This window comes from Perna viridis, chromosome 11 (assembly GCF_037379345.1).
Source record: "Perna viridis isolate PV_CMFRI_1.1 ecotype Kerala chromosome 11, ASM3737934v1, whole genome shotgun sequence".
In the NCBI taxonomy this organism is placed as follows: Eukaryota; Metazoa; Mollusca; class Bivalvia; order Mytilida; family Mytilidae; genus Perna; species Perna viridis.
Window position 1 is genome coordinate 11935897 of NC_142455.1, and position 14838 is coordinate 11950734.

A 14838-nucleotide genomic window follows, 5' to 3' on the forward strand; every position below is an offset into this window, starting at 1 on the left:
CCAGTGTCAAGTAACAAAAATATCGAACAAACCAAGATGGGTCGATTGTCGTGAAATTGATCAACTCAGCAGTGTACTGTTAAACCGGAAAACACTTCCAACATATATTTCGCGCTTTTTATCAGTCCGATCTAACGAAGCTTTAAATTTGTGACAGTTCATCAAAACCATAATATATTCTAGTCGACAGATAAGTTCATATATATGTCTAACCGCAGAAATTGTTCTACTAATCCGCCGCTAATATTTCCCGGACTTTGTGAGATATTAGTTTTTAGTCGATATAAATTAGGGTTATCTTGGTATGCCTTTAAATTCCAATACTCCTAAGAAATATTAATAAAAAATACTATTTTTGAAAAAGGTAGCCGACGCGACGGGGCGCCGAAAGAGATTTGATCTTTTTGTAATCAAAATCAATTTTGAGTAAACAAAATTGAATTCCGTCATAACAAAATCATTTTTGTCGTACAAAACTATGTTACACAGACTTGTTTTATGATCAATTCATTTTATAATAACGAAATTCAATTTTTTTTGCGACAAAATTCAATTTTGTGTCACAAAAGTCGATTTTGTATGCAAATTAGTTTGGATAAGCAAATCAATTTTCTCTCATTAGGATTTTTGTAAGAAGGCCTCTTATTGGATATAGTAACCGCAGGTCTCGCAGGTTTCTGATTACTTCGAGCAAGGGAATACCATATGGTTGAAGCGCTATTCTGCAAAAGTAATACTTTATTATATATAACTTACGTTTGCAGAATAGGTCATCACCCATATGATATGTCCTTGCTTGAAGTAATCGGAAACCTGCGAGACCTGCAGTTACTACATGTATATCCAATGAGAAACCTTCTTACAAAATCGTGATGAGAGAACTCATTTGCATGTCCAAAGAATTATGTAAACTAACTTGCATACAAAATTGACTTTTGTGTCACAAAATTCAATTTTGTCTCACAAAATTGACTTTTGTGAAAAATTGAAATTTGTCTCACAAAATTGACTTTTGTGACACAGAGTTGAAAATTTGTAGTATATTATAGATTTTGTTAATCTGAACTCATTTTTGTTGAACAAAATTCACTTTTGTCTGCATAAAATTGAATCTTGAGTACAAAACAACGAGAGTCCCTTTCGACGCCCCATAGACGCAGTAAACCTTGCTCTTTTACTTATGATTTTCCACATTTCATTCAGGAAATAACACTTTGCACGCATGGTTTCAATTTCCAATACAGTTTTTTTCGAACGCCACTAAGTCCTTAGTATTTTGGACAATCGGGAAACAGAATTTCGATCAGGTGACTTGCGTTTCCATGGAAGAGCGTTTTAAGCTCAAAGGGTAAAAAGCGAAACGATACCGACTGCGCCGGAAAAATTTTAATTCCACAGGATATCTTTGACGGTTTAAATGTCTACTGCTCTTTAGCAATGCTAAGTACATATAAAATAGTTAGATTAATGAAAAAATTCATTTATCCGTAGTGCTATTTTTACAGAATTCCAAATGAGTAGAAAGAGAACGCTAAACTTTCAAAACTGATCAATTAACATGTTAATTGTAGGAATGGCATTCAACTTCAAATGTTTGAAGTAGGCTATATACATTGTAACATCGGAACCTTTGACGTAGATACATGAACAAGTTCATTCTAATAAAAGGCAGCCACTGCCAATGGTAGAGAAACAGAGAGCATGAAACGATGCTTTTTCGTCCCTCATGCTTTCACGCAATTGTAAGCAAATCTGAACTTTGGAGAATATCATACATTTATCTCCCGCAGAAAGACACCAAATGAAGACCGACAATTCAACAGGACAAAGACAAATAACACATGTGTGCCTGCTATATTTGATGAATTAGAAATAAAAGTTGTGGGTTTCTGACATGATGTTGTTACTTGTACTCCTGTTTGATATTTATGGCGACTGTTACATGTACTTATGAGAAGCCAGCAATGATTGTCTGTTTGAAAACAGAATACCTACTGTATACGCAAATAATTTCGAGGCATTTTTAGTAATGTGGTAAATGATACCAAATAATTGACGAAATAACATCCCTCCCCCCCCCAAAAAAAACAAAACAAAACAAAACAAAAACAAGACCGATCGATACTTTGGTCCATGGCACTGTGTGACCATTATCGTCCGTGATCTGTTAAAATTTTAAAATTTTGATAGTTGCTTTTAAAAAGCCTTTCAAGTCTCAGCCAAAACATTGTCAACCTTATTTTAAGAATTCACAACTACGGAATATTGTTCATCAAAGGATAAAAAAGCTTTCATTAGGACTTGATTTGTGAGGTCGTTACGCTTTTATTTTAAAAGGGCAATTCAAACTTCCTTGTTATTCAGAACACTTTTGCAATTAGTTAAATGAAAATCTGCTTTTTAAAATTATCTGGTAAACAGTACGTTTCCAGATAAACTGTGATTTTTACATTAAAATAAAACTATAAATAATCTTATTGTTAGCTCAAATGCATATTTTTTTGTGATTCAAAATAAAACAATTCGAACGCTAGAAGTTATTTCAAGATAAGGGCAGGACGTTTTAAGCCTTCAATCTACTTAATTTACGACAATGAAAGAAAAAAAAAAAAAAAATTTAATGAGTAAAATTATCAATAATACAAAAATAACCTCAAAGAGTCATTAATGAGGTCCGTTTACACCAGTCACCCACCCACCACTTCCGTGAAGGCAAAAGTACATTGTGTAAGAGACATTTTTGCGTGACGCAAAATCAATAACAGAAAGCTTTATAGCAATAGTACTTTTAGAAATGAGTTTTTTTTTTCAAGAACCAGGCAAATTAATTGATGCTGCATAAATAATCAAACCTCGCCAACTTCAAATTATTTTTTTTTAAATTTTTACTTTTTGATTTCGACAACACTGTAAAAATTTGTTGAAAGTTTTTTTGTTTTATAGCACATTTTTAAACTTACTATTTTAAATTTCAAAAGAGGTAAATCTCCCTTACAAAGTTTTCCAAGAGGGAGACAATGCACATCTGGTCCTAATTATTTCGAGCATATCTAATACAAAATACACTTTCTTTTACTAACAATATATGACAAATGATTCCTTATTTCGTAGTCGTGCTGATGACAAGACCGGAAAGTTCCCCATGCCTTGCCGGGGCTACATGTACCTCAGCGGATGGCTGCCCGACCTTGCAGGGAATGGGAATTTCAAAAGGAACCGATTGACATCTGCATCATAAAAATCAATCAACAACAAACTTTTCCTATCAATTCTAATGATATCATCCATTTCCTTCCTTTAAGCCCTTCAATTTCCAAGAAATAGTGGGGCAAGAACTTCTAAAACTATAAGGCCCGCTGTCATATCCTTTGGGGAAAATGTGTAAAAAATCCAAAAGTATCGTCTAAATCTTTTTCAGTTAAATCCCTATGTTATAGCGCGTCAAAACCAAATATTTTGCCCAGGTTATGATATTCTCGATCCTCTATTGTGATATTTTGCACCCCCTGCTGCAATAAATCCCCCCACCTGCTGAGATGTTTTAACCCCGTTATGACACCCCCTTTTTGTGTAAATTACCCCCCCCCCAGATGTTTTAACCCCCTGCTGCGATAAATTTACCCCCTGTTATGATATTGCAACTCCCTGCTGCGATATTTCAACCCCCTTGCTGTGATAAATTAACCCCCTGCAGCAATTAAATTTACCACTGGTGCGATACATAAACCCTCTGTTGTGATATTTTAACCCCTGCTGTGATAAATTTTCCTCATGTTGCGATATTTTAACCCGCTGCTGTGATATTTAAACATCCTGCTGCGATACGATACATTTACCCCTGATGCGATACATTAACCTGTTGTGATATTTTAACCCCTTATGTGATATTTTATCCTCCTGCTGTGACACGTTAACCCCCTTCTACAATATTTAAGTACCTTTCCTAGGATATATTAACCCCTCTGCTGCGATATTTTAACCCCCTGCTGCGGAAAATTAACCCTCTGCAGTGATAATACCCCCACCCCCGTTACATTTATAATATTTTCATCCCTTTGTTTTATTCAACATGCAGTAAAAATATCATACAGGGGGGTCAAAATCTCGCTATGATTATTTAACCCTGGGGTCAATATTTCGCGGGGGTCAGAATATCGTATTACATTGGTACCAGTATATTAAAAACTATAAAGGAAAATCGTATAACTTCATAGTTCATTCTTTCCGCTTGATATTTAATATCGTTTTTGAACATTGAAGTTCGTTTATGCGAGAACAAAATGATGCAATTTGAAGCCTTAATGGTCTTGTGATGATCGTGACAATAAAGAGATGTAAATTTCAATGTCTCCGTCAGATTGCACATGTATATAAATCTGCTGGTAACCCCTGTCATGACAAGGGCATTGGTATTCAAATAAATCGATGTGTTTTCCAGAAAATATCATAAAGACGACGTATACAGTGACGCATAGGAATCTGGTCTTATCATCCGCCATCACAGCACGTTTGCTAAAACATACAATTTATTGCATCACTTATGTCGGGATTTCTCCACTCCCTTGTTGTTTCTTAATCTACCATTTCATCTTCTTTCGATACAATGCTTTGGACGCTTCCTTATCTGATGAACCAGCTGTAAATATGAGAATGCTGCATTTCAACCGGATGCATAGTTCGCCAAATAAAATATTCCAGATTTTAAAGGACATCGACTTGAATGTCTTTTTTGTGTGCTAATAAATCAAGAAGATTAGTATGTTCATCATGAAACGGGAATATGTGAAACATCCTATGACACTCGCTGTGCGTCTGCGTTAAAATTTCAATCATTTCCATATTATATATATATTCAGTCTGAACAATATTATTATTCTACTTGGAACATGCACTAGAGGATATCTACAAGTTCTTCCGCGGTTTGTGATAGAAATATGACTGAGGGTTTTTTTAAATCGTCCTTGACTACCCTTTTCGATCTCGCATAGACGGAAGTAGAACAATGCATCAGAATTCTTCATATCTACTTAAGTACCATAAATTAAAAATATGAGTCCTATATCAAAGATACTAAAGATAAAATAAACAATTAAGACCTGATTATAGACATAAATTTAGCCAATAAGGCTATATATTAACCTCTTAATTTGTACAAAAATGATAGCATATCCTTATTGACAATTTCGTTGAATGTTGCTTATAGATTTTGTCGTCCTTTGCCGCCAAAAAATAAAAATTAAAAGTGCTGTAAATGTGTTAATCGTTTCAGTTTTTATCAAGTTAAGGATGATGAAATGACACTAATAACATTGTCTGGATAAGCATGTCAGAATGCTTTGTCTGTGAAAAGTCAAAATGAACAATTAGATCCACGACCAACTCTATGGTGACATGAACAAAAACATACATTTTTTTTGACATAGCACTTGAATTAAATTTATGCGGAACTCTTTTTGCAACATTTGTGCGCACAAAGTAATTAAAATCCTAAGACGCTACAGTGATGCATTTTTTCGCCTCATACGCAAACCTGTGGAAACCCTACTATAGCAATGCATTTGCAGAGGTTTCGAAAGGTATGTTTGTATCGCAGATCTTGCACGTGTGTTCAGATACATGTACATGTACAAGGTGACGAGTTTCAATCGATACATGAAAAGAACAAGGACATACATTGTATCTCTGAATCTATTCCCGGTATTATATGACAATTTAAATGTCGTTTTGAAATTCACAATGACAAAATGTTTGAAACCGATACTTTCTGTCGCGTGACCAATGACATCAATCGTGATTTATTTTCCTTCAACAGGATATTCTCGTAGATTCAAAATTCCGCGCTTTCAACAAACGTTGTAAATTATATTATTAATCTGGTGTTCATTTACATTCGGGGTGTTTGGTCGCTGTCTTCCTTAATGTCCGAAACTATGTCTACAAAGTTTATGAAAGCATTATTTTAAAATGACTTAGAGAATGCTTGTAATATACCTGTAGAATTCACCTCATCTGTCCGCCCGTCCTTCAGTTTACATCTTTTGTTAGCCAAATTCACAGTGCATGAACCGCTTATTTGATTTGGATGTAGATGTGCATGGAGGAGGATGGTTAGAGTCGATGACTTCAATGGGATGTAAACAACTTAAGTACAAGTTTCTATAAAAATTAGCCATAATTGGAAAATTCGTTAAACACGCATGTCATAAACTAATCGACCTGACTACATAATTACATTCAAGCAAGTTCGATCATTTTTTTTATCTCTGCATCACTAGAGATGTTAGGATTTTTTTAAAGAATGTCAGAAAGTTGAACAAAGGTCCCTTAAAAACAAAATTTGGGTTTGTGTTAATGAAAGTCGAGATTGATTTACCATAAAAAACGCGAAATACATCTCTGACAGGGAGTAATGAAGTGCTAAATTATGTCGATGATGTAAAGGAGGGGAAAACCTTAGAAAACGCAACATCGGGAACAAGAAACCAAAACATGAAGAACAAACATACAACACAAATGAACCACAAAGGACATACAGAAAAACGAACACCTCACATCCCACTTATAGACGAGTATGGTACTCCAGGACAAAGAGAAGATTCTGCTTCTTGTCAGACATCCGGCCGCGCTACTCGTTGAAACTCGAGTCAAGTGACGAGGGACATTTATGACAGTATGAGTTTGTTGATAATTTTGGAAATGGACAATCTTTCCATAAGGGTCAATGTTGTTATGGGGACGACCGTAGAACCAAGAGATGACGACTTTAACCTATTCATGCCCCAACAGTATTTGTATAAGTCATTGAGCCTTATCTATGAAACAACCAAGGCATAACCGTCGCAATCTCTCCAAAAAGGCAAACTTTGCGTTCGCTGTCTTTCGTATATTCTTATCATAATAAAAATCCCGAAAATTTATTGATGATTTTAAGGATTTGTTTTTGTTTTTGTTATTTTGTTTTGTTTCGTTTAAAATTGTATTTGGAATGAACAAATTAGCTTTCTACTGCAGTTGCATATAGTTGACTCCAATAACAAAGGCCGCTGATTTAATTCATCTTTTCCCTTCCAGTAAGTAGTAGTCAGATACAATGTATGATTATACAAGGACTTGTATAGATGTATGATGGGATGTTTCCTCAAGTACCCACTTCTATTGATAGGATGTAATTGTCAAGAGCTACTAGTTCTTCAATAGCTCTTCCCAATACCAAATACATCATTTTATTAGTCGTAAGGAAAATTACTTATGTATATCATATGCCATTATTTTGTCAAAAAAGGAGTAATAAAAAAGTAGATAAATTTTTACTGAAAAACAAGATAAAAACAGTCATTACACGAGTCGTTAGCGCCAATATAGCTCACGATAAGCGCCAGTCTGCAAGTATATCTAGCTCGGCCAACAACCGCGTGTCGTAAGCGCCAATGTACAAATAGCCCTGCAAACATACTTGTGTCGTAAGCACCAATGTACAAGTAGCTCGACAAACATACATGTTTTTAATTGTCTTATTTAAGCGCCAATGTACAAATAGCTCTGAAAACATACTTGTGTCGTAATAGCCAATGTACAAGTTGCTATGCAAACATGCACGTGTTGTAGGCGCCAATCTACAAGTAGCTTTGCAAATATGCATGTCTCTTAACTGCCAATACACAAGTAGCTCGGCAAACATACGTGTGTCGTAAGCACCAATGTACAGGTAGCTCGGCAAACATACATGTGTCGTAAGCACCAATCTGCAAGTAGTTCCCTAAACATGCATGTGTCTTGCATGTATACAAGCGCCGATGAACAAATAGCTCCGAAAACATACATGCATTCTTGAGTGTTTAGCTGCATTGTCAGAATAACAGTGTTATCATATTTGAATCAACAATGAGGTTTATAAACAATGCACGTTGCATTTTGCACCGACCTTCATTATGCTTTACAATTTGAATTAGTGAACCTATCGCATGTGGCCAACACTTGATTATGATCAGCCGATGTGAACGATTAAAAGGAAAAAAACTCCATGTCTAAGGATAAGTTATGTTTTCTGGTCGGTTTGGCGTTGAAGGGTTAAGGATGAAGTTATCGTGAAAATGATATAATGAGAATGGAAATGGTGAATATTGCAAAAGACCGAGATGAAAAATGTCAGCTCAAGGACACCCATGGGTCTGAGGAATGTTAATCAAGTTGCACGTATGGTCATCGTTAGCTATTAAAAACAATAACGCATGCAATAAGCAACTGCAAAGTTTCCGTGGACCTTTCAATAATCAATTTTCATGTGCATGTGGTATCCATCGTTAGCTAGTGAAAAAAAAAGTTATACAACCTTAAGACAGCAAAACAACAGAGTGAGCAATAACAACAAATCCACGGTTGATCAGCCATTCACGTTATTAATTACCTCTTGACATTCATTTAAGCCTCTGTATTGAACCAAGAACTTAATATTTTTTAAACAGACGGATTCCGCTTATTGACTGCTACCGATTTAGTTTGTTAAATGACCCTATCAGATGTTTAAACAATGATAAAACTTCATTGAATGTCACTTGTTGTCCATATACAAACAGATTAGTCTGTCGTGGCTAGAATTGGATGTTTGTACAAGTCTTTTGCTCTAATTCTTACTCATACATTCTAAATTCTCACATATAACTCAATGTTTACTGTACATTCTACTGAACAATGAAGTTTATGACAAAACATCTCATTGAACACAAATGAAAAATTGTCAAGAAAATAAAAATAAATTTCGTGGTTTTAAAAATGGTCAAGCGACGGATCCTAGATGTTCTCTCTTAGTTAAAAAATTTTGTAAATTTTGTGCAAAATTATAAAATATGAAAGAGCAAATGACACTCTAAACCTCCCTTTTCTAAATTTTTTGGTCGTTTAAAAATGCCTGAAACCACCCCTGCGGACGTTATATAAATACCCATTAACATTTTTTGTATTGATATTTTATAATCTTTAAAATTCTTTGCCTCTTCATTTTAGCCACACCCAAAAACAATTGCAAATATTTTGCAGGGTCCTGCTTCTTAAAAACTACAATGCAATACCTGGTTTGATACATATAAATTTTTGTTCTTAAGCAGGTTTGCATAAATCTAGTATGTTTTTATCTGAAAAGCTGCATCATGCAAGAGACCTTACTTTGTCAATTCTCTTTAAAAAAATGTAGATATTGAGAAAACAAAATCAATAAGATAACTAAAAATTTGACAGATAAGTGTCAAACTTCAGTGTCTAATGCTGATTAAGACACAATACTTTCGATTACCAAGTAAGTACCGTGTTTGTCAGGAATATTTGCTTTAGGATCACAATTGACCAATTTTTGATAAAGGTATTAAGTAAAGATCGGGCGTCATAGCTATTGTTTCTCTTAGGAAACACTCTTACGACGCGAGTTTCACTAGTAAGGGAAAAGTCGGGTGCAAAATCCAAAAAAAGTATGCATCTTATTCACTCAGTAATTTGTAAACGTCTAAATGCATTTTATTAGAACGGGCCTGTGGCATCGGCCTCCTTGACCCGATTTCATAAATGAAACAAAGGGGTCGATGTTGTACCACTGTGGTGGAGTTGTTTGCTATGAGTAAACATGCATATCAAGATTGGTTCTAATTGGTCAAGTAGTTTCAGAAGATTGTTTGTTTGTTTATTGGGGTTTAACGTCCGAGCAGCAATATTTCAGCTATATTCAGACGATGAACATGAAATTGATGATAAAATGAACATGAAATGATGATGAAATGAAAAAGGGATGGGACACAAGGACAATGGGGTCGGCAAGTTTTGATTGCCACAGGATATAGGGAGGGGGGGGGGTAGGGTCGGGCATTTTAGCCTCCTGTGGCGGAGCCCTATGGTTCTTACTCCGGGAGAATACCACAGTAGAGTTCTTTAACGTGCGAGGAACGTGGCATCTTTCCCAACACGGTGCACCACTATGGTTTGCGGTCAGGTTTTCCGTACTATAGCTTGACAACCCCAGCATGTAACACGGCAGGGGTACCCCATTCCACCACCTGGGGCACACATCCCAGTTGCTCTGTGGACAGAGCGCCATAGCGCCCGGCTAGGGTTCTGAGCATTATTTAGTCACCTTTTACGACAAGCCTACCGCTGCTGCAGGCCTATTCTTTTAACACCCGGACCTGCACGGGGCAGTTTCAGAAGAAAAGTTTTTTTTTAGAAATGTGTTCTTACCTTTGAGGTTTGAAATTGGTGCGTAAATATAGAAATAGAACAGGCAAGGAAATTTGATAATCAATACACACTCAATACACAATAGAACGAATATTTCCAAAAGTAAATATTGATTTTTAAAAAAGTTTGGCGGACCGATTTTACTGTAGCCCTTATCAAAAGCTGAAAATTATTTCACCTACTTTCAAATATAAACGACCGATTTAAAAGATACGGATATTTCATTTCGCCGAAAATAGTCCCGATAAGACAGATTTCAAATCGTTTTCTTTGTATCATGCGATAATAGTGGCTGATATTTGATAAACTTTTAAAAATAGAAACGACATACAATGCACATGTATTGATAGTAAGACAGGAGCGGGTCCTGGCAATAAAAGTTATGGTTCCGATCAATATACAGTGTATTAATCTTTAGAATCTGTCACCTATATGTAGTAAAGAAACAACTGCAAGGGGGTGGGGTTGGTAAGTACACTTCTGGACATTTCACAAGTTTAAATAAAAAATTATGTAAGCACTGCGATAAAGAAACGAAAAGATTTGTATTAGGAAGTTTTCTCGACCGTTTAATTTTATTGAAAATAATAACTTAATTACGGAAGAAAGACAATTGAACCATGCATCGATCGGCGTCTGCCATAATATGCGTCCTTAACACTGCAGCGTGTATATTAGCATTTTTTCTTTGTTTACACCTCCTCTTTGGGTAAGTCAAACACCGTCATAAACCATTGTTTTCTTTCAGGATTTTTTTTATCAAAAAATAATTGGTGTGAAGGCGGAAACTTGTTAATTTGCTAAAAAAGCTTCTCGGTTAGACCTATAGAGCTATACATGTATCAAATGAAGATAATTTATGTTTTATAACATTTACATGTATTCGGCAAAACATCAAAGAAAATTAATCTGATAATTTACATAGATAAGATAAATATTTTTATCCCTGTCACCTACAATTTCGATGTTGTTTACGCCTCTAGGTCAATGTAATACATTTTTTTACTGACATGTTGACAATAAAGTTTAAAGTCGTTCAGTTATAGATTGATTTGTGGCAGTTTTCCTATAATTAACTTTTGACATGTCGCTCCCTCAGTCCGGAACAACTTCAAAAACACAAATGAGGCGGAACTTCCGGGATTGTGTGGTTTTTCAGGGATCTCCATGGATAAATAAAACTTATCTTTGCCACGTTTTTTTTTTGGTGTTCTTTTTGCGATAATAAGAGAAAAAAATATTTATTTTATATAAAATTGAATTTTAAGCCTGTGTATCTGCCCAAAATTTCACAAAAAGTTAGTTCATTGCTCATGATCAAATTATTTTTTATTTATTGATTTTGTTTCGATTTTCTGTGTTTTGTGAAAGGAAATAAAAATAAACGAAAAACAACAAAAACAAACAAACAAACAAACAACAGAAAAAAAAACAAAAACAAAATACGTAAAAAATGCTTAAATTTTGTCATTCATCGGGTTTATATTTATATTATTCATGCGTTGTCAGGGTGTCATGTTGAACATGTTTTTTTTTTTATTTACAAAGAGCAGTAAGCCAAGCTTAAGTTAATTATGTCGATATATTTCATTACAACATACATTTACATAACCAACACTTATGGAAAAAATCCAGTAAATGAATTTAAACAAGTAAACAATTTATTTGTAATATTAACCCTTATACTAAAAATAGAACTTGTACGTATCCTAATCCTAACAGTACGCCTGAAAGTTCGATCGATAAGTGTTCGATTAATAGATCGCTAATAGATAGCTAATAGATCGATTACCATTCGGTTTATGACCAATAAATGATCGATACGTTATGTACATGTTCAAGTGTAGCCAAATAGATTATACAAAGAGATTATATAGAAGGAACTTATGTCAGTAATTATGTAATGACAACCCATTTGCAAATCGACCTGAAATAGAAAATCAAGCTTTCATTTCTGATAAAGATAAATTCATTGTACAAAGTAGCGCAAATGAAGAGCATCTTCAGCAATGGTTCATGACGTTTGGGAATATTGAACGTATGTGCTTATCCACTACTGCTCGTGGCGAATTCCTGAGAGCTTTTGCTTTTGTTACTAGGCTTTACAGAGATACTGTACCGTCTATCATGATGTTCATACATACATTTTTATTTGTATATGCATACATACATATATATATATATACATGCACACTAACAAATGTATCAACCATGCAGCATCTACAGGGAATGTAGTCAGTGTTTTTCGTTTTCGGTGGAGACTGTGGCGTTAACTAAACCTTTAATTACATTGTAATTTTCTCAGTTTTCTTTCTTTTGATATACCCAACAAGGGCCCAGAAGGTGCAATTACTTGTATCTATTTCTTTATAGAGAACGCTTACCCTACCAAATCACCTAGCTGGTCCGTTCTTTCAGTATGTAGTGGAGTCCGGGTTCCTCATTTACTTTTGTTTCTGTGTATGTGTTATGTTCTTGCGTGTGTCTATATACACTGCCTATTCTTTATCATTGGAATATGTTCTTTTGAAATCCGCTCGAATCTTGGTTCTCTTGATTATTCTTGTTCATTGATACGACACATCAGTGCTTGGTATATCCAGAAATTTCGAAAAAGGGGGGGTTCATGTCACTTTCTATGTAACACCACCCATTATTGTCCAGCATAAGGGGTGGAGAGCCCTTCCAAAATTGAATCAACCTCTTGTTTCGTAATATTTCCATAGATGTAGCTCTGTGTTCCTTTTTATCGTTATAATGATTATTATTTTTTATAGATTCTTTTCGGGCCGTGCACTACGAGTTGTACACCATGATAAAGGCTTAATGGGGTCCCAAAATTAAATCGCACTATTGTAGCTTGAGTCTTGTTTAAACATAATATTAATATTGCTCCATTCGTATATGTATATGCAACCACGATCTCTCAATTGTTTTTAATCTGCAATATTACACTTGGCTACATATGTAGCAGTCTGCATTTTAAATATTCTGCGTCCGTAATGGAAAGCTCGTGATCTCCACACATTTACATGTACTTTAGTTTTATAGATACATGTACATATATATGAATCGGAACGACTAGGATAATATATCACTACATGTATATCTGATATCTAGATCGACTAACCAAATTCCACCCAGATATAAAGTGGTTGTACATCTTTTTAAAAACAACATGCATTAATGGAATTTAAACAGCATATTCACTAAAAGGGTATAAAATAAGATTTGGCTGCAGATAAAAGGTGAAAATTGTTTTACACTTGAATGGAACACAACCTTTAAATTACTCTAAACTACTCATGTATATATTTTTAAGAAAAGATATGTGTAATTGGAGGTATGGTGCGTGGTATTTTATATCACTGTGTTGGTAATTATATAATCGGTTATCGGTTATACCCACGTCAAAAGTCACATGTCTGTTATACATTTTTGTCGCCTTAAGGCTAAAAACCACTAATTCCACTTCCCATAGGCTTCTATGCTAATTTCACAATATTCAATGGCTTCTCTGGACTTTACCTTAACTTTAACCTGCAGATGACTATATATCAGCATGATTCTACATATGTCAGCTCACAATCCTCAGAATGGCATGTGGGGTTAGCAGACTTGCAGTGCAGTACTGGTCACCGGAAGTGAAGGGTCTATAAATAGCATGGGAAATCTCAGTGTTTTCACAAGATAGGGGTATATTTAAAAATCATTATGGAGATTAGGCTTCACATCACAAGAAGCAAAATGCACCTATAAAATGTACAGAAATGTTTTTCCTTTCAGAAACTGTTTAAATTTTTAAAATAAGATGAGAACTTTTTTCACAGCACTATGAGGAACAGGGGTAATTTCTGCGTAGGACTATTTTTGCGTACGTTCCAAATGCTCATTGGTTGAATTGGTGGTCTGTAACCAAAACCGATTTTAAAAAAAGATTAAAAAGAGGGAAAAAATGGCTTAAGTTTGAAAGTTCACAAAACGGAGTGGAGTACTTTATTTTCTATTCAATGTTCGTATGAACGTAATAGAAACAATACATCTTAATAACACGTTTAAAAAATATAAAGAGAAAAAAAAACATAAGATACAAGAAAGATGAAAAGTAAAATGCATCATCACAATTAAATTTATCATTTTCAACCCTCAAAGACTATGTAGATCATACTAGAGACATATGATACATGTGTATATTTATGTCAATAATCATATAGGCTGTACTATATTGTAGACAGAATTATTCTGTCGTTTAGAAAGCCATGTTTATCATTTTGCATTCATCATTTACTAATCTGACGTTTTTTTTATTCAACTTTTATTTTTTATGCTGCACAAAATGCATAAAAAATAAAAATAAATGAAAAACGTCAAGTTAGTAAATGATGAATGTAGAATGATAAACATGGCTTTCTAACGACAGAATAATTCGGTCTATACTATATTGTACTTATAACTTCACTCGAGAGGGCATGCTTTTGTTTGAAAGTTCTCATATTGTTATATTGTTATTTCAACATATCTGTTCTCCTAGATATTCCGTGTTACTTTGCAGAATTTAAATGAAAATGTCATTAAGGCCAATAAATTTTTGGCGGGAATTCCAAGATCGATAACTCTGTC

At 34.6% G+C, this 14838-nt stretch overlaps 1 long non-coding RNA gene across 1 annotated transcript; it reads right to left on the reverse strand.

The window, feature by feature from the left end:
* Positions 1-4508: 4508 nt before the first annotated feature.
* LOC148603000 (uncharacterized) lies at positions 4509-6138 on the reverse strand. Its single transcript, XR_015916867.1, has 2 exons — positions 5992-6138; positions 4509-4636 (listed from the first exon to the last, which is right to left on the reverse strand). It is a non-coding gene; the product is annotated as an uncharacterized LOC148603000 (long non-coding RNA).
* Between the last annotated feature and the right edge of the window lie 8700 nt (positions 6139-14838).